At 38.0% G+C, this 20,118-nt stretch overlaps 1 protein-coding gene across 4 annotated transcripts in view; it reads right to left on the reverse strand.

The window, feature by feature from the left end:
- The window catches only part of ESR1 (estrogen receptor 1), a 260,567-nt gene extending 242,115 nt beyond the window's left edge, over positions 1-18,452 (reverse strand). For 3 of the 4 annotated variants that reach the window (XM_039356294.1, XM_039356291.1, XM_039356288.1), the window contains exon 1: positions 18,217-18,452. The gene's annotated coding sequence lies outside the window, so the exon portion shown is untranslated. Of the gene's footprint in view, positions 1-8,808; positions 8,917-18,216 lie in introns of all 4 variants that reach the window. The other variant, XM_039356285.1, reaches the window with a different exon arrangement.
- Positions 18,453-20,118: the final 1,666 nt, after the last annotated feature.

Raw genomic sequence — 20,118 nt, forward strand, 5'->3', positions numbered from 1 at the left:
AACTTCTCATAGCTGCACATCTGAGAAAGTCTCAGACTTTTGGTTCCCATCCCACAACCATGGGACGCCCAGTCAAGGTCAAGTCTTACAGTCTCATGACCATAGAAGCAGGGCCATGAACTCACGGTGCCAGGTTTTGATTTAAAAACCTTAGGTTGTCATTTGTTGGGAGCTTCTTCACAGAACCTAGCACTAGGTGGAAACTGGCCATCCTTGAGGTATCTCTCCTGCCATTATTAAGGAGCTCCTGACAACTTATAAGAGATTTGGGTATCATCTTGCTTGGTAAGCATACTTATTATATTATACTTCTAGATCTGTTTGCTTGAGTTAATAATAAAGCTTAAAATCTCTTTATTTGCCAGTGTGCTCATTGTGTCTGGATCCCAACATACAAATTCCCTGGGCATCTGATCATTGCCCTGACATTTGGCAAAACAACTTACTTAAATACTTAGATGGTAATCTATCAAGCTGACTGAAACTAGACTGGCAATTTTAAAAAATAGCATCTTGGGAAAAGGCAAGAGCAAACTACTTTAGAAATATTGCCAAAATGTCCAGGAATTTACCAGGGGTCAATTCAATTTGAGTACTTCAAAAACAAAACGGCAACTAAAATAAATATGGTAAGCTTCTAGTAAGCTCACCACATCTATTCTGAGTTTCAAAAAAATTCCTCTAACACTCTCCCAAATGATGTGAACATTCTGAAGGGCTCTTTCTACTGCCCCCATGGGCCAGAAAGTAATAATAGAAAGCAGACTCTGCCCAGACCAAAATCCTTTGCCTGTTTCTGTCCTATGATTTCAGAATGTTCTTTCAAAGTACTGTTTTCTCTGAACAGCATTTTTAGAGAAAGCCTCAAGACAAGTTAAAATAAGAAAACCCACAGAACACAGAGGGTTATTTGGAAGCTCTCTCTTGGATGAACTGGCCAGTCCAATTGACCAGGTCTGAGTTCAATTTAAAATCAAGGATTATAAGAAAGGAAAGCAAGGACCCACTTCGACTACCAGAGGTTTTTTTTTTCCCCAGGATTGGGAGAATGATGTATTTCTATCTAAATTATGGTAGTTTTTGTACATTTTCAGTGATATCCAATAGCCTGCAATATATGCTAACCATGTCATTTTTTAAAAAAAATACACAAGTGGTTACTCATAGCAAACAAAAAAAAATACTGCTGTAAAACACTCTTCTGCATAATACCAGAAACATTTATGCAAAACATACTTTCTAATGAAGTATCATATTGCTTTTAAGTTATACTTCTAACTATAAAGCTCTCATCTTCAGCCAGAGGGTTTCCTGTGCTCCGAGAGGACAGTGTTTTGTTTCGTTTTATTGCTTAACCTTTGAAATTGTCATGCACTTTGTTCTAAGCTCAGACCAGTCACAGTGAAACTTATGAACTCCTCGCCAATAAAATATATGAGGGAAATTCTTCAAATGGTATCCATAAGTCTTCAGAAGTAGCAGGCAGAAACAGAGCAATGTATAAGAATGTGGGTTTGTATAAGATATTTGTGTTTGCAGGCCTTAAACTTTCTTTAGCCAACATCTCTCTCCTGACTGAAGGAGCAATTGTTATTATTCTTGAATGCACTGTGTAAAATTAGTAAACATATAGGACCAAATTAAATGTGATGGAGCATTTATCTCTCCTATTCAACATAAACCTGGAGACAGCTAGCTAGCTACAGAAGGAAATTAAGAGGACTTTCTGTTATAGGTGCAAAAAACAGCTTTTTGTGTACTATTATTTGTAGAAATGAGTTAGAAAAACAATGTTGTTAAAGCAAACAACACCTTGACATATGAGGAAAGGAAAGGTCCATCGTAAGGCCAAAAACTTCATATAATTATATCCCTACAAATAGAGGTAGAATAATGAAATAAACAAATTTTCTTTATAAGCTCTATTGCCTATTCTACACCTGACTTCTAAACAAAACATTTTACATTCACTTTTTAGAGTTCATTCTGATCTTTTCATTCTACTTTATCACAAAATTTATTAATTATATTTCAGTTTTCTACCACATTATCTGGCCCACCCAATTTTGTGCCATCTAATTTGTTAATCTTTTACTTCCCTTTTCATTCAAGTAAATAATAAACACATTAAAGAGTATAGGAATTTGGAAAGAACTTTATGGTCACCCATTGTCTCCATACTCCAGTTTGATGAGGAACAGATGATAACATTATGAATATGATTTTTGAGCCAGTTGTAGACCTACTTATCATGCCATCTAGCCTATGCTTAATTAGTTTACTAATCAAAGTACCATGAGCTGCTTTGCTGAAATTAAATATATTATGAGGGGTGATTGAAAATTAATTCCTCTGATGTAATAATGATGCTCTAAAAGTTCTTTAGCATCTATTCTGTCACATGCCAGACATTAATTATGAGAAAAGCTATATTTTGTAAAAGGAAACCTGCAGTGAGTATTCATCTGTGTGCTTTAAACAATGTGATGTAATTGAATTTTTGACTATCCTCTTCCCCCACCCTCCCTTGTGAACCAGGATAAGCTGATTTGTATTAGCAAGAACAGAGTAGGTGACCTTTGATAGCAACTGACAAGTTTCACTTAAAAAAGGTTGATGAACTGATTGAGGACAATTGGTGGATTGCTCAGGGGGAAAGTGCTGGCAGACTTGCCATATCACATATTCACATAACATGTGGGCCATATTATGTTCTTCAATACCAGAAGGTTTGTCTAAGATGAGTTCTTCACATGCTGATGGCAGAAATGAAAATTTTTGGAGTTGAAATTTGCCAGCAATTATTATCACATCACAAGAATGATGGTGAGTAATTTTTCACAGCAGTGTGACAGCCAACAAAACAGATTCATTCATTTGAACCAGAAATGAAAAGTAAGTTTGTGTTATATCATTATGAGGTTTCTCCTGCAGGAAAAATAAATCAAAACTTAGACCTTGGCAGGAGAAATGTAGACTTTGGGACGCAATATTGTTCACATGGATTCCCTTAAACTTCACTCCCCTGGTTACTCTGGTAGCTGAATGCCCAGACCTAGGAAGACACAGAAATGACCCCACAAGTAAGGTGCCAGGCTTTGAACTACCATGTCAGCAATGGACAATCCTGAATAGGATTCACACTTCACATGGCTCTGCCAGGACTCTCTGTATAAATGGGGCACAGTATCTTCCCCTCATTGTGACTGTTGGATCCCACATCAAACTGTAGATCACATTACGATGGACTACAAGCTGAGGGCATCTACTGGTACAGCATCTGATTTTTTTTAATATAAACGATGCTATGCTTCAATGGATAGATGGCCTAGACATTGGTATTTGAACATAGATCTTTTTGATGCAAACTATTTTGAAATTCAAATAATAAGAAAACATGAAAAATAATGTGGTAATGGAAAATCATTTTTTTCATGGTTATTTCTTTGCTTGCTTTCCAACTGGATGCTCACAGGAATACTAACTTGGACTTTGTGCAACTAGTGAAACAAGGTTGACAAAAGAAAGAAGCAGTGACCGTAACAAAGGAACTTGCATTTGCCTCTGCATATATATAGTACATACAAAATATTGACAAATGAAGAAATTCAAAGATGATAAATATTAAACTAGTAGGTGTTAAAGAAGCTGTACATATTTTGTTTGATTAGATCACTAACAGGCAACATGGAATCCACAAACGTATACAAAGCAAGGCAGATCTCTTTTATTGCTATGTTGTTCTGCTTTTGAGTGCAATGCCAGCATGGGAGATTTGATCCAGATCTCTATCTTGTAAGTGTGATCAGGAACATATTTTTCATCCTTTGCACCCAGTACTTCTCCTGTCTGCAATGTAAGTTGATACTGAAACAAATATCATTATCTTTAGCTGGGGTTATAATATATAAACAAGAGCTTTCAGTTTGCATGACTTTTAAAAAGCAGTTAGGCAGAACTTGATCCCGAGAAAGCAGTTCTCTAGTTACCTTGAAGTGAACTGCATAATTTCATAACTGTTTGACCATTTGATACTTTCTCCCATGTGGCATTGATTTTTTTCTTTGAAGACTGTACCCTTCAGGCTTCATTTTATGCTACCAGCTAAAACTGAGTTAGGACATCATCCTGGATCAGTTAAACCAAGCAAATCAGATGAAAACCAGTTGAAATAAAAAGAAATCCATTCTGTTTGAATACGAACAGTTAAGCTAACAGGGTTATAGGTCATACCGTAAAAGATTAGAACTATCCCATATATACTGTATATTATTAAAGAGATTTTCACTTTCTTTTGCAGAATTGTATAGTGCAATCTGAGCCTGAATGTGATGAAAGATTGCATTGTGTATTCATATTGCAAGGTAGGAAGATATATTATACATTACTCAGTTGATGAATTTTCAAATCTGAACAGTGCAATCTAAATGTGACAAGTTCTTTTAGCTCCCCAAAATAAATTAACTGGTCCCAAGTCAGCTGTTATCCATGACATTTGTATTTCACCATCCAAACTTGCGCTTGTTCCAAGAAAATGGAATATGTTTGGACCTATGAAGAGGGGCAAAATGAGATGAAAGGGGAGAAAGATATTATGTTGCTGTCAGGTTAAGTGGTCTATGTAGCTGTATAGTTCTTCCAAATTGATCATTTCAGATGCTAGCATAGAGCTTTTAACCTGAAGCAGCAAATAATCCATCATTCCCATTATTGCATCTTGTGGGCAGCAGTTGGAAAAGAGTTTTTCTAAAACTTTAGATCAGGGCTTTTCAACCTTTTCACCGATTGCACCACTTTTAGGATATGGCAGTATTCGAGTACACCTAGCAAGGTGTCAAAAACTTGATGACCAAAAAAAACAAAAACCTGTTCAAAGTTGCAATTGTACTGAAATGATTTATGACCATTTTTCATACTTATGACCATTGCAGCATGCCCAGGGTCATGTGATTTATATTTGGATGCTTGGCAACTGATTCATATTTATGATAGTCAGTGCCCCAGGGTCATGTGATCCCCTTTTGCAACCTTTTGACAAGCAAAGTCAATGGCTGGGCTGCTGGTGGCCAAGTGCTAAGGCGGGACTTTCCTCCCTCCCTCCCTCCTTCCCTGCCTCCCTCTTTCTCATGCCCACCTCCTTCTGAAGGAAGAATTTGAACCCCTCCATATTTTCTCTCTTCCATATATTCATCAAACAAAGAAAAGCCTCCAGAGACAGAAAAGACAAACTGCTGAGTGAACTAGCTTAAAAAGGCACATTCCCCTTTAAGAACTAGCTACTGGCTATAAAGGAAAGTTAAGGAGTGCAGCCAGCACTTAAGGAAGAAAAAAAAATGTAGTCATTGGCTGCCGGCCAAGGCAGCCTCCCCAAATGGCTCCATTCATAAGTAAAGGGATGCTATAGGCAAAATCCATTCAGGAGAAAAATACTTCAAAATCCCTTGCAGCAAAACAATAGCAGAGCAATAGAAGCTAACGAGACATCAGCCATCAGCCAAATAGAAATTACCAAACACTCCTTACGAACACAAAGCCCACATTGCACAAATCCCAGAACTTCAAAGTCACAAAAGCACATAAGAACCCTTCCAATCTCTATCTCCCTTCCTCCATGTCTCACCTCCAGCTGATGCTACCTTTCTTCATTCCTCGTGGAGGACAACCGCTCCCCTGCTGCATTTCTTGCCTGTTTATTGCTGCCAGCACAGGTGGCTGCCACAGAAGTTGTAGATCGGCTCATGGCCAGCCTGTTTGGCCTGCTTGATCTCCTCTCCTCTTCCCCTCCTCCTTCCCCTTTAGTGCAGCTAGAGCTGACTCCACCTCCTCCCAAGGCTGCTGCTTTTTTTTCTCTCCCTCTCCTGCCCAAATTGCCTCCTGTCTCCGCCTCCCTCCTCCTCCTTTCTCATGGGAGAGGGTGAGCCAGAAGTGATTCTGGGGCCTTTGCCTCACCCCAGCCACTCTGCAGCTCCGGAGGACACTCTCTCACAATAAGTCCTTGCCTGTGCTGGCTCTTTCCCTCCCCACTACACTTGGCTAGGCAGGGCTGCATACCACCTGCCTCTCATTAATGTACCACAAGTGGTACGCATACCATCGGTTGAAAAGCCCTGCTCTAGATGACTTCATGAATCAAATCAATAGTCCTTGATTTACAATCACAGTTGAACCCAAAATATATGTTGCTAAGCAAGGCGATTGTTAAATGAGTCATACCCCATTTTATGACCATTTTTGCCAGGGTTAAGAGAATCACTTAAGTGAAACATGTAGTCATTAAGCAAATTTGGCTTCCCCATTGACTTTGCTTGTCAGAAGTTCCCTAAGAAGGTTTGCAAATTGCAATCCCGGAACTCAGGGTTACTGCAACTATCTTAAATACATGCCAGTTGCCAAGGACCAAGTTTGATCACGTGACTGTGGGGATGCTGAAATGGTCATAAATGTGAAAGCTGCTCATAAGTCCATTTTTTTCAGTGTTGTAACTTTATTAAATGGAAGGTTATAAATTGAGGACTACCTGTAATACATTGCAATAGACCAGGTATGTTAATAGATGGTATGTTCTAGTTAGGTTTTTTTAAAAAAAAAAAAAAAAAAAAAAACATCGCCCTAAAGTTGTGCCATTAAATGTGGTCTAAAATCCTCCCTCAGGGATGCTTAGTTAGAATCTTTTATGAGCAAGTCATCCATGACAGTAGATCTTCATTACCCGATCCAGTCTCTATTTAGAGAGCCCAGTTGAAATCAGTGTTTTTGAACTCAGTAATTGCATTTCAAGAATCTCTTGAACTCCTTCCTACTTATAGGTTGGTTCAGCTAAAGAACATAGCTATTTCAGTTTTCAATTTTCCAAGCTTAAATCACAGATGTTTCATTTTGGAGACATACACAATCTCACTCTCCTGGGTATTTGGATTGAATACACCAACTCAGAAAAAAAAGGCAAAAATTATTTGCTCATAGTTGGCTTGAAAAGCATTAAGATTTACCCTTATTACAAAAAATAGATTCATTTTTTTCCACAGGATTATGTACATAGAGAGGCAAAAGACAAAATAAAAATAGATTATTTGCCCAGCAATAGTTTTATATCTGTGGTTTATAATAAAGCTTATAAGAAATGCTAATTCTTTTTTTCAATATGTTCATTATTTTGCTGCAAATATTTCTTCACTAAATACTAAAGAATTAATGCAAATGACCTGCTGTGGAGAGTGAAACTTCATTTGGTGTTCAGTTGTATCAAGTTATTCCCAGTTATATGTTTCTTGCCTTGCTGAAATACAATACATTACACTTAGCATGTAGGTAGGGTAAAAAATTGTAATCTTAAATTATATCTCATGAAATATTTTGAAGGAAAATAGCTAAAGGTGTAATTTGATTGCAGAAGCAATGTCTTAAAGCAATTGTCTCATTCTTTTAGGACTGATGGGCAGATCTGAAATCTTAAGAACATATTGTCCATACTCACAAAATAACTTATGAGAGGCTTGACAAAAAGGCCACTTTGAAGAACATAGCTAGTTAAAAAGATTAAAAGAATGCTGTTAGTACTTCTAAGTCCTCAAGATACTCCTTATTAACCCTTTATTGTCCATTTTCTGCACAGGTAAGCATACCTTTAAACTGTATTGGGCAGAATCTGAGCTTCATATTTATTTCTAACAAAATTATAGGATTTGCCTGAAGCCTGATGAGCACCAAGAGAAATTACTGCAGCCAGCATCTTAAGTACTAGGCTAGTGATCTCAGTTGTAAAAGCTATACAACTATACAAAGTAGAAGCAGAGAAATAATGTCAAATCCCCATTGGGAGACAAGTTCTTTCAACATTTTTGAAATCTTGACCTCAGAAAGGAGTATACTTGGGACTAGCATGTATGAGTAAATGGAGCTCAAGAACTGATGAATCATAAATCAACTCCTAGATTTCATGATTTAGATCAGTAAAATCTGGCAATTTTCCTTCCTATTGCTTGTAAAGGAAGGGAGAGATTGTGAGGGTTTGGGTTTTTTTTTTTCTCAAAATTAACTCTAAAGAAAACTACAACTATCTCTCCATCCCCATTTCTATCCTGGCAGATGTAGCCAGCAAATCAGCTGGTGATGGAGTGTACCTTCTACATTAGAGTCAGGACTGCTTTGCTTACAAATCAACCAACCTACCAACAAATTGAAAATATATTCTGGTGGCTTCTAGGGAAGTCTTCTCAGTCCAGCCTGAATGGCATCATCCCAAAAGCAGCAAGAAGGTCCTGGTCAAGAAACTCCTTTCTTGGGAATTTAATGGGATCTTTTGGATCCAGGCTCATCACATTTTCCTGACTTGTCAAGTTATCTTAGATTGAACTGATATATAAGGGGAAATAATTTGCCTCCCATTGGGAGGAATGAAAAGAAGAATGCCAACAGAAAGATAGAGATAGACTATTGTGGCACTTCACGCCTGACAGGTCATTATAGAAGTAATAGTTTGACTACATAGTATTCTTTGTCTCCAAGCTATCTTCTTGCATTCTTGCATCGAAAATGCTGCTCAGAGGAATATAAGCCAGGCAGAACTACAGCTCCCAGGAAGATGAACTGGTAGACCATCATCAAAAATCTGTCACTAGTTACCTAAAAAGGTTCATGGAATATAGATAGATTAGGGTAACCTTGCTCACAATTGTTTCAACAAATACACTAGCTATTTTCTTCAATGAATCCAGTGCACTTATCTGTTCTGAGCCTGCCAGTTTGGTTTTTCCTTACATTTAAACAACTGCAGATGTTGGAAGGCAAATATAAAACTTATTTACTTACCTATCTTTTATCTGACTATTCCTATTCCTTCAGGAGCTTAAGGTGGCTTATGTGAAAGTCTTCTCTATATTTCTTCTTTACAATAACAGTCTTGTGAAGCAAATTGTGCTGAAATATAAAAATTGACTCAAAGTCAATCAACTCCATGGTGAAGTGAGCAACTGAATTGGGTCTCCCCAGTTCCAGTCAAAACTTTAATCACTGCTCTCCCACTGACAAGATTCTACAACTGACTGAGCTGGAATAGCAACACAGGTTAATGATATATCTATTCAGCTATGCATAGCTATTGCAGTCTTTAGAAAATTGAAGGATTATATTCTGAATATTCCTGAAACATGTGAGGTGGTGATAGTAGTGCATTTATCATAAAGCTCAGAGTAATAATTGTTTAATCAGGCCACTTATCCCGACAGTCTAAATTATCTGAAAAACTTTGATATCAAAGTTCTTGCATACTAAAGTTTTCTCTTCTACATTGAGGATTGGCTCTGTAGAGCCATGAGGAGATCTGGCTCAGATTCCAGAATTTTCAGAATTACATTTTCAAGCAGCTGAAACAGGTCAATGTACAAAGAGGGCATGTACACTGATAGTATCAATATAGCATTAGTCATACATAATGTGTGCCAGCAGACAGCCCACATTTATTAATCCTCTTAGAGTTTCTCAGAAGGCCTTTCCAGGTCTGGTGCCCTCCAGATATATTTGGATTATAATTCTCATAATCCTAATTGTCCTATTGAATGGTACTGACTCTCTATATAAAGATTGGCTGCATTTATTTGCTTGGAATGGGTGTTTTAAAAAAACCTGTCAGATTAGGTATAGAAGATGATAGATTTGGCAAAGATTGCTTCCTCTATGGATATGCAAATAATTACATCCAACTCCAAAAGCATACTTTCTCTCATGAGCATCATCATGTTACCTAGTTTGAGCAATGAAACGTCTGAAAGTAAACAACAACGCTCAGAGAGCACCATGGACCTCTCATTTCAGCCTTGGGCTACAAATGTTCTTCTTTATTGATTCTTTTTCTCAGCTGAATAAGAACAAGCTAAAATTAATGCTTACGTGTGGTTTCTAGGGCTCCATAAGTTCACTCAGTATGTAGTCACTGATTTCTTGCCTATTAACTAGGTGTCAATTTCCAAGGCTAATAATAATGTGCATCTACTGGAAGAATTTCAATAAATCCACATGTAAATTAAGGGGAAATCAGGGAAAATGGAAGCAATACTGCCTCTCCAATTCATTCTCCATGTAGGAGACACCAGTTTGCATCTCTTCTATTCCCAGAAGTCCTCCAAGGAAATTGAAGTCCTGGCCTTCCCAAGCTTCAGAACCATCTAACCCATTTCCAGAGGAGAACGCCCTTCATTGCAGAAAGCTTCCCTGTACACCTGGAGGCCTTGTTAAACCCTGAAGGAGCTTATTTATAGTCTCTTATGCCTCCCTCACTTGCTTAAAAAAACCCCAGTTATTCCCTCATGTGACTTGACTCCTGAAGATTTCATTCACATGGTCATGTAATATTATTTGACAATAATAGGAAGAAGCTTGCCTTTGCCTTTTCTGGATTTTATTTTATGTTTTCATTTTACACCTCCCAGCTTATTTGCCCCTGATGGTCTCCTATCCAAGTATGAAGCAGGTTCAACTCTGCTTCATTTCTTCTGAGATCAGTTCAAGTCCCTAAGCTGAACCTGGGACATCTGTTCCCCTAAGAAATAGTGACTTTGCTCAAAATGTATCTCTGTGCCTCTGTGCTGGGAATTTGTGGTGCCACTTTTAATACTAGCTATTATTTACCTTGAGATAACATCTCTGATATCCTAAAATTTATTTCTGAAAAAGTATGAACAGAAAAAAGTAGGATTTTTCACATAAAGTATTCTCAGAGGTATGTCCAATTCACATTTCTGTTAGCCCTTTGAGGCGACCCAGACAAACAGAACCAATGGTGAATATAACACTTTATTTAATGCAACCGTAAAAGAATCTTGCATGTAGGAAAAACTTCTTCCCTCCCTTGCTTTTACTTTCCTCCAAAATCTTCTGAGACATTTCTACCCCACCCCTCCTTCTAACTCAGATTTTGTTTATCAGAGCATTGTCTAGGCTACAGCTTTTCCTCCTGTTCCACAAAGTCATTTATTCAAAAAACATGCTGCCTATTTTCATGTACAACTCAAGGAGGCAAACATACCAATATTCCTTCCTTCTTCTATTTTCCCCACAGCAACAACCCTGTGAGGTAAGCTGGTCTGAAAGAGAATGACTGGCCCAAGATCACCCAGCCAGCTTTCATACCTAAGGTGGGATTAGAACTCACAGTCTCCTGGTTTCTAGCACAGCACCTTAACCGCAACACCAAAGTGGCTTTCTACATACCATTACAATTTCCAACCACCACAGCTTTTTTTTTAGTAGGCACACATTTCAGTTGGGCCCATCTATATACCAGCATGGCAACACAAAGAAATAAATCATGAGCTTCATTGTTTACCACTTTGCTTTCTGCCTGGGGAAACTGCTTTATTCTTGCATGAAACCAGCAGAACCAGTGATACCACATCCCACCACATGCAAAATATACAAACAAAACACAAACTCTGAGGTAAGCCTGCAACAGTATTTTAATCATTGCCAGAATGTGACAGTTCTCAGCTTTAGGCCTTGGAAAAAACTTCTTATTAGAACTATAATCATTTTTAGCATTGACTGTTAAGTATTTTGATTATTTAATTAATTGGTTATATGCCATTAAGTCATTTTCAACTCCTAGTAACCGCATTAAAGCCTTCTCCAGAGAACTGGGTCTTTCTGTAATGTGTCCAAGATAGGGAACCTTCTCCTGGTGATCTGTGTCTCAAGAGAGAACTGTGGATTGAGTTGTTCAATGATTCATCAATTTGTTTTCTTGGCTGTCTACCATACTCTCAGGAGACTTCTCCAACACCAAAGTTCATCCTGCTTCTTAAAGTTCAATTTTAACTTTCACTGAGTATCACAGAGAAAAGCATGACTTGAATGATTCCGAACTTTATACATATAGACACATCACAGCATTTGAATATCATTTCCAAGGCTTTTGTGGCTGCACTCTACTGAGTTCTAGTTCTCGTTTGCTCCTTTATTGTTGATGATTGATCCTAAAAAGCAGAAGCCATCCACCACTTCTCTATCTTTATGGTCACTTCTGAGCCTGGTTATTCTAACCATTGTTGTTAGTTTGGTCTTCTTTATACAGCTAGTCCTTGACTTGTGACCACAATTGAGCCAAAATTTCTGTTGCTAAGTAATACAGTTGTTAAGTGAGTTTTACCCCATTTTACGACCTTTCTTGCCAAAGTTGTTGTGAATCACAGCAGTTGTTAAGTTAGAAACACGGTTGTTAAGTGAATCTGACTTCCCCATTGACGTTGCTTGTCAGAAGTTTGCAAAAGTTGATCACATGATCCTGGAACACTGCAACCATCATAAATATGAGTCAGTTGCCAAGCATCTGAATTTTGATCATGTAACCATGAGGATGCAGCCATAAGTGAGAAAAATGGTCATAAGTCACTTTTTTCAGTGTCATTTTAACTTTGAACAGTCACTAAACAAATTGTTGTAAGTCAAGGATTGTTTGTATTTAATTTTAGTCCCATTTTTTCACTGTGCTCTTTTACTTTTAGTACTAGGGCTTGCAGATACTTTACATTTACATTTTCAGCTATAAGGGTAAACATCAGTATTTCACAGGTTATTGATGTTTATTCCTCTAGTTTTTGTAAGAGATGACCTGGCTCAACCCAAGGGAGATGTCAAACATATCATCAGCCATGAGTCCCTTCTTGCCCAGAAGAGATCTAAATCCAGCCCACTTTGAATTCCTATGACTCTTATCTACCCCCAATTTGCTTGGACTCTTAATAGTTCAGATTCTTGTAGAGAGCTTAAGCTTGCAATAAATCTTTATACCAATTTGAATTTCCTGAATCGCCTGATTGTCCTGGCACTTGACAGTTTTAAATCCATGCTTATTTTCTTTCAATCTAGCTTCCCTTAATATTCAGCATACAGGTTGAATAAATAAGGGGAGAACATGCAGCCTTGTTGCACTCCTTTGCCAACCTAGAACCAGTCTTTTTCACCATGTTCTGGCCTGACTGTGACTTCCTGATCTGTATGCAAGTTTCTCATGAAGATGATGAAATGTTTGAGGATTCCCATTGGTTTGAGCACTTTCCACAGCTTGACATGATTGACTGAATCAGACTTTTCTGTAAATGATGGAGTACATACCGATTTCTTCTCGGTACTGTTACTTTCAGTAAACATAATTTCAAAACACTGAAGGACATTGCTCAATTGGTAGCGGTAGATACTATTCTAATGCCACTAAGCTGTGTATTCAAATGCATGCTCTAAATCTGAATTTTCAGGGAGCCTTTTTGTGTAAAATTGACCCATTTAAGATATCTGAGAGGTATTTTCTCCAGTTAGTTCTTAGGATGCCGTCACAGAAATGCAGCAATTTGAAAAACCTTTGTAAACCATATGGTCTCCAATCAGAATTCATCCACCCCAACATCTGGACTGCTGGTGATCCTTCCTATTTATTGATCAAGTTTGTAATGCTGCCTAATTCTAGGAAATGTATGGGATGGAGGCTTTTCAGTGGCAATACCTCAGTATGGAAAGGTCCCAACTTGGAAATCAGGTTGACCCCTGTAGTTTCTGCCTTTTGGAAATTTTTGAAATCTGAATTATTGCAAAGGGTCTATAGCAAGTATTACTATCCAGGATTGTTAGATACTATTTTATGTTCATGGTTTCATAATTTGATATGCTATTTAGTCCTAGGATTAATGTTTTAATACCAATTGCTTTCATTTTTTGTTGTTGTTGCTCTTAATTAATTCAGAGAATCAGCTTGATTACAACAGGTATACATTTGATAAAATAAAATAGGGATAAAGGAAAACTATGGCTGATTCATATTTTGATGTAAACTTATCAACATATTTTTCTCTATCAGGGCATTAGCACTTAAAAATTGTATAATGCAGTTCCTTAAGCAAACAAAAAGTTTAACCGAAAAATGTGGTATGAAATGCATATTAATAAATTATTATAAGACTTCAAAGATGAAACCATCTTTGCTTTCCAAAAATAAAAACAGGCAAGATTGTCCATCCCTAATCTGAAGTAACAAGGATGATGAGCAGAATCCATTTCATTTCACAATCTTCACAATGTTCTCTGAGTGTGAAGGTACAGCATTCCATAAATATTTCAGAAGCTTTAGATATTATCTGAATGTCTAAAACAGGGCTTTTCAACCTTTTCACCCATTGTACCCCTTTTAGGATATGGCAATATCCAAGTACCACCAGTAGCCTAGCAAGGTGTCAAAAACTTGATGACCAAAACAAAAAAAGAAAAAAAGTGATAAAGTACAGGTAGTCCTCGACTTACAACAGTTCACTTAAAGTACAGGTAGTCCTCGACTTACAACTGTTCAAAGTTACAATGGCACTGAAAAAAGTGCCCCCCAAGGCACAGCCGAGCAAGACACCTGCCTGCCCACCCGGTGGCGCTCTCATTCCCCTCCCCCGCTACCACTTTTCTAGGATGGTCGCGTACCACCTGCCAGGTGCCAATGTACCACAGGTGATACCCGTACCACTGGTTGAAAAGCCCTGGTCTAAAACATCTATCAAATCTGAGTACTATGTATTCTGTTTCTTGCGTTGGTAGGCATTGAAGAGGCAGGAGTAACAAACAGGTACTTCTTTATTTGCAGTTAACAGTTAAAAGCAAAATGGCTCCGCCTCTTTTTATACATTCAGCTTAGGGCGCTGTCAGCTAATCAATGCAATGTATTCTCCCACTCAAATCCATACTAATGATCAGCCAGACAGTAAGTCTGGCTAGCAGGCCACATGGTCTGCTAGCGGTTTCCTTGCACCTGTTCCTCATTTAAGCTCGATACATAACACTATGGATCTATTGTGCTGAGTATGTAACTTGCATCTTAAATCACACAGTTCTGTCTTTTAGTCACTAATTTTATTTCAGAAGAATTAGGATACAAACTAAAATTGAACATTTCTTTTTAAGGGTCTTTGGGTCAATTCTCTGACTGCCTGGGGAATCCCTGCAGTTTACCTGGCAACATTTTCAGAAATGCTTTTCCATTACCTTCTTTCTAGAGCTGAGAGAGAAAGTCACCTAATGGCTTCATAGTCATGGCAGGAATAAAACTCACAGTTTCTTAAGTTATGGTCGGTGCTTTTAATCACTACATCATAGGTCAGTGATGGCGAACCTTTTAGAGACCGAGTGCCCCAAAACTGGCCCTGCCCCTGCTCCACCCCTTGCCCCGCTCCTGCCCCACCTTCGCCCCATCCCCCACCCCACCTGCCCGCAGGGCCACTCACTGCCTCAAGGGCCCACCACAGATCGCCCAGGCAGCTCAGCAGCGCCATAGTGGCCACGCCCTCTCCCTGCACCCCACAGCATCAACTGTGCAGGATGGGGCGTGAGGGCAGAGTCTTGTCTACGCTGTCTGGCTGCCATGTCCTTGGCTGAGCTGCTCAGTGTGGGCCACGCTCGGGAGCGACTCTCCTCTAGGGGGGCTGCTGGTGAGGAGGGGGTCAGGGGAGGCAAGGAGGGGGTCAGGGGAGGTGCCCACAGAGAAAGCTCCAAGTGCTGCCTCTGGCATCCATGCCATAGGTTCGCCACCACTGTCATAGGTTATCAAAGTGGGGCCTAGAAGTTAATAAATACATATTTTAACATTTGTCAGTTTTAATTTTTAATACAATACATTTTGATGTACATAACTCACATAAGCCAAAGCTCTTTGGGTCCTTAGTCATTTTGGGAAATGTAAAGGGGTTCTGAGAGCAAAATGTTTGAGAATCACTGCGCTACACTAAACTCTCAAAAATGTATTATAGGCAGTCTTCAGCTTATGACTATAACGGGTCAGAATTTCCTTTGCTAAAAAAGATGGTTGTCGAATCATATCTGATTTTATGACCTTTTTTGCTACAGTTGTTAAACAAATCACTGCAGCTGTTAAGTAACTCAAGTGGTTGTTAAATGAATCAAGTTTCCCCCCATTGACTTTGCTTGTCAGAAGCCAACTGAAAAGGTAACAAATGGTGATCACATGACCCTTGGACACTGCAATCATCATATATACATGCCAGTTGCCAAGCACTCAAATTTTGACAATGAGACTGTGGGAATGCTCGAACAGTCATAAGCGGGAAGACCAGTTGTAAGTCACTTTTTTCCAGTGCTGTTGTTAAGATCGAATGCTTGCTAAACAAAACAACCAATTGTAAGTCAAGGACTGTACTACATGTAATTTAAACTGATATTCAGTTGATGATGGCGAAGATACTAGAAAACTATTGTCAACTGGAGGAGACAATGAGTAGCCGAGTTGGCAATTAAGCTAAATTCATACAGTGGTTAAAATATAATGTGATATGTTTGGTTATGGCTTAGCATGTTGTGCAGTACCCAACATAGTGGTTTGAAAACTTGGGTTTATATAGCTTTAGGTAATGTTTAAACCCACCAATTAAGATTTTTTTTCAATACCAAATGGTTAAAACAAACTAGTTTAGTGTATATATAGTTCAACTAGGTATAGTGCTATTTACTAGAAAGGAAAAATATATTCATTTTGAATAACAAGCATTGTTATATAATCCAGAAAAATGGCCTTCCCATTGCTCTCCTATGTTGCTTAGCGTCCCTGCAAATGATCTAATACATAAATTTAGTAAATAAATAAATGAGTCTAATTATACTATGATGTCTAGGAGGTAAGTATATTTTCATAGAATTTCTATTAAGCCGCCCAGAGGCACTTTATAGGGGAGATGGACAGCATAAAAAAATTAATAAATAAAAATACATATGTACATAAAATGTTAAACCTTTACTGGGCCATGCAGAATGAGAGATAGATTGACCAACCATTGGGGCAGAATTTTCTGAACACTACAAAGATTGCCAAGTTAAACCAAGATGTGATAGAACTGACCCTGGACCCATTTAATTAAATACTGCCTAGGGAAATTATAGACAGATATTTGATAATCTTTACAAATATAATTGAATTTGTACCATATTTCAACCTTATAGAAATAAAGTGAGCTTTAAAGAAACTAAATTAAGACAGATTCTATTTTATTCCATGTTTTCCCTGAAGTTTTAACGAGATTTTATTGTCATTCTCTTGGCAATTTCTTTTTTCCTTACTGATTTACAGTGCATTGTCTAGTCAGGAGATGGTTCCATTAAATTCCTTGGACTTACCACAAAGAAATATTATCTGCTTCCTCCCCAAGTTCTTAGAAGATATCCATTGCAACATTTAAATGCTCCACATACCACTTAAAAGATTTTCTACAATGTAATATTATGTCAGTAAATACATTTCCAATTAATCATTTAGTCTAAATACTTATTCCAGGGAACTATTTGATACTAGGTTGCCAAGCAATTAAGACAAAAATGAACCTTTCTATTGAGGCATTATGTGGTGAGTTTGATTTTGGCTTAGCGGAGTTGTGCGGACACAGTCATTATGACTACTAAACTGAAGTCTATGCTTTCCTGTGATATATGAACTGAACTCACTCAAGAAAATATGCTTAAAATAAATCAGAGATTAATGCCATATATGACTGCCTCCATCAAACAACTTCACACTCATTAGGTTCAAGTCAAGCTGGCAGATGAAAGAAATTTTTGCAATGCCATGTTGGCCGATGTCAGTTGTCTCTCAATAAGATTATTAAAAAAAAGTTGCCTCAAGTTGAAGCCTGCTGGCTTGCTAATTAGCTACACTTTCTTTCCACACACCTTGCTTAAAAAGTAGGTAATACTTACTAAAATGAAAAATAATCTAATGGTCTTTTCTGTTTAAAGGCAGCTTTATATGTGCACATGGTTTCAAAGTTGCATAATACTTGAACACCAAACCAGTGGACTTAGTTCTATGTTCATTCATAAATAACTGAAAAGAAAGATGAGGTTCAATGTATCATTTCCCTGAGGTTGAGTTTCGTAAGAGAGTGTGTTAATGGAGTTCTAATACTAAACTGTTATTCTCTGCTGTGGAAAAGGAAGTACTTCCCCCCCCCCCTACATCTCCTGTGAGTACTATTCCAGAAGTCTGTTTTCCATAGCAGGAGAAAAAACGTTCCCAAAATCAACACCACAACTGAGAGAAGGGCGGAACCTGCCTGCAGCCCTTACGGAAAAGGGATGATTGAACATTAGACAGACAATTCCTGGGGTGAACTTAAGTTATAGCCAGTTGTTTTTTTTAGAAAATGTATAAATACAGCAAACATCCTACTGGGAAAGAAAACAGTTACCTACTTTGACAGGATCGTCTGAATTGCAACCAGTCTTCTCATGTTGAAAGAAAAGCAGAAGTATGAGATATTAAAATGTCTCTCCCATTGAGTGATTCCTGCCACACGTGTGCTTGTATTTTCAGCTCTGATGAGATCTGCTTGCTGGCAGCTACCAGGAGGCTGATACAACAGGAAAATGAAGAAATGTCATGGCTGAAAAATAAAGTACTAGCACCACCATATGCTAGAGGCTGGAAAATTGATCAGAGCCCAGGAAAAAAAAAAACCTGCACATCCAGTTTTCACTGTTTCAGTTTTCTATTAAGTGTGTGTGTGTGTGTGTGTGTGTGTGTGTGTGTGTGTGTGTTTTAATTTGCAACTGCAGGTAAGAACGATATAAAGCAATGTTGACAGGATTACTAATTTGCCAGGAAAATCCTAAACTGGTCCAGTTGAATTTCTCTTCCCATGGTATAATCCAGGACACTTAAAATGCATTAAATGGGAACAAGAGGGAAGTGCATGCTGCAAAATGTGCATATTAGACAAATGACCCAGATATTTATAAAGCTTTCTATGAGTCAATGTGCCAATGCTATGTCTCCTTCGGAGGAAAAGTGATTTATAGCCATTTTATTGCCCTCTCCTCATCCTCCCCTCTCTGCTTATCAAGCTGTGCCCAAAGTGAAGGGATTAGCTTCCTACTTATTTATAAGGGCCTAGTTCTGACCAATTTTTACCCAGTTTACCTTGGATATAAACAGAGGCTGTGAAGCAGAAAGTAAACTCACAAGTTATCTTTCCAATTTAAATAAGAAAGAAAGGGATGGCTACAACCTGTTTTTAAACTGAAAAACCTTTTGTGTTTTTCTTACTATCCTTTTATTATTTTGAGATTTGTTGTGCATCACTTTGGTGGTTTTTAAGAAAACTGTCTCCCCAAACCCTATGATTTATTACACAGCACATAGATGCAGTATTTTGAGGGAAGACAGTTCTGATGTGGATAACTTATAAATGACTTAGTTTGTCATTTAAAAAAAATCCACAGACAATTTTCAGTCACAATTATCCAAAGTAACAGGACTCAAGGTAGCCATCCAGACCCAATTTGAAAAATTCTAGTGGGATTCATCAGTGTTTTAGGCAGACAAGCTCTACTATTTCACTATTATCCAAAAATGCCTCGTAATACTCAGCCTTAATTATTACTCATCAGGGGTTGGTTTCCAGACCTTTTGACATCTTGGCATCCTTCTGAATCTTCTCAAAATATTATATCTCTCTTTTAAAGTCAATACCTAATACTCTAAACCAGGGGTTCTCAACCTTGGCAACTTTAAGACTTGTGGACTTCAACTCCCAGAATTCTTCAGCCAGCAAAGCTGGCTGTGGAATTCTGGGAGTTGAAGTCCACAAGTCTTAAAGTTGCCAAGGTTGAGAACCCCTGCTCTAAACGTAATCGGACAAGTGAACATTGCTAACGTTTCTCATTAGCCCTAGTCAAATCTCTACAATGGAGAGGAAACCAGGAATTGGAATCAGAAATCATCTGCAGTGCCACCTGACATTATCTCAATTTAACTCCGAGCCTAATATTTTCTTTATTCAAATTAGTTGTGGTTCTCCTTGGTCTCCAGCAGATGTGTTTTCAATATTTCTAACTGAAATACCATGAATTGAATTCAGAATACTCTATGGGCAAAAAATATACCTTCCAATGACATCAATCCCATTTTGGGATTACTGCTAAAGAAAGACATTAAAAAATAACCAATGATTGATTGATTGATTGATCAAATAATTATGTGCCGTCAAGTTTGTTTTCAATTTCTAATGACTACATAGACAGGCCACCAAATTATGTTTCATGATATTTATTTTTACCAGGAAAGGATTGCTTCCTTACCAGTTGTGGAGTTTG

Source organism: Crotalus tigris, unplaced genomic scaffold, assembly GCF_016545835.1.
Source record: "Crotalus tigris isolate CLP2741 ecotype Arizona unplaced genomic scaffold, ASM1654583v1 scf7180000018818.712119, whole genome shotgun sequence".
Classification (NCBI taxonomy): domain Eukaryota; kingdom Metazoa; phylum Chordata; class Lepidosauria; order Squamata; family Viperidae; genus Crotalus; species Crotalus tigris.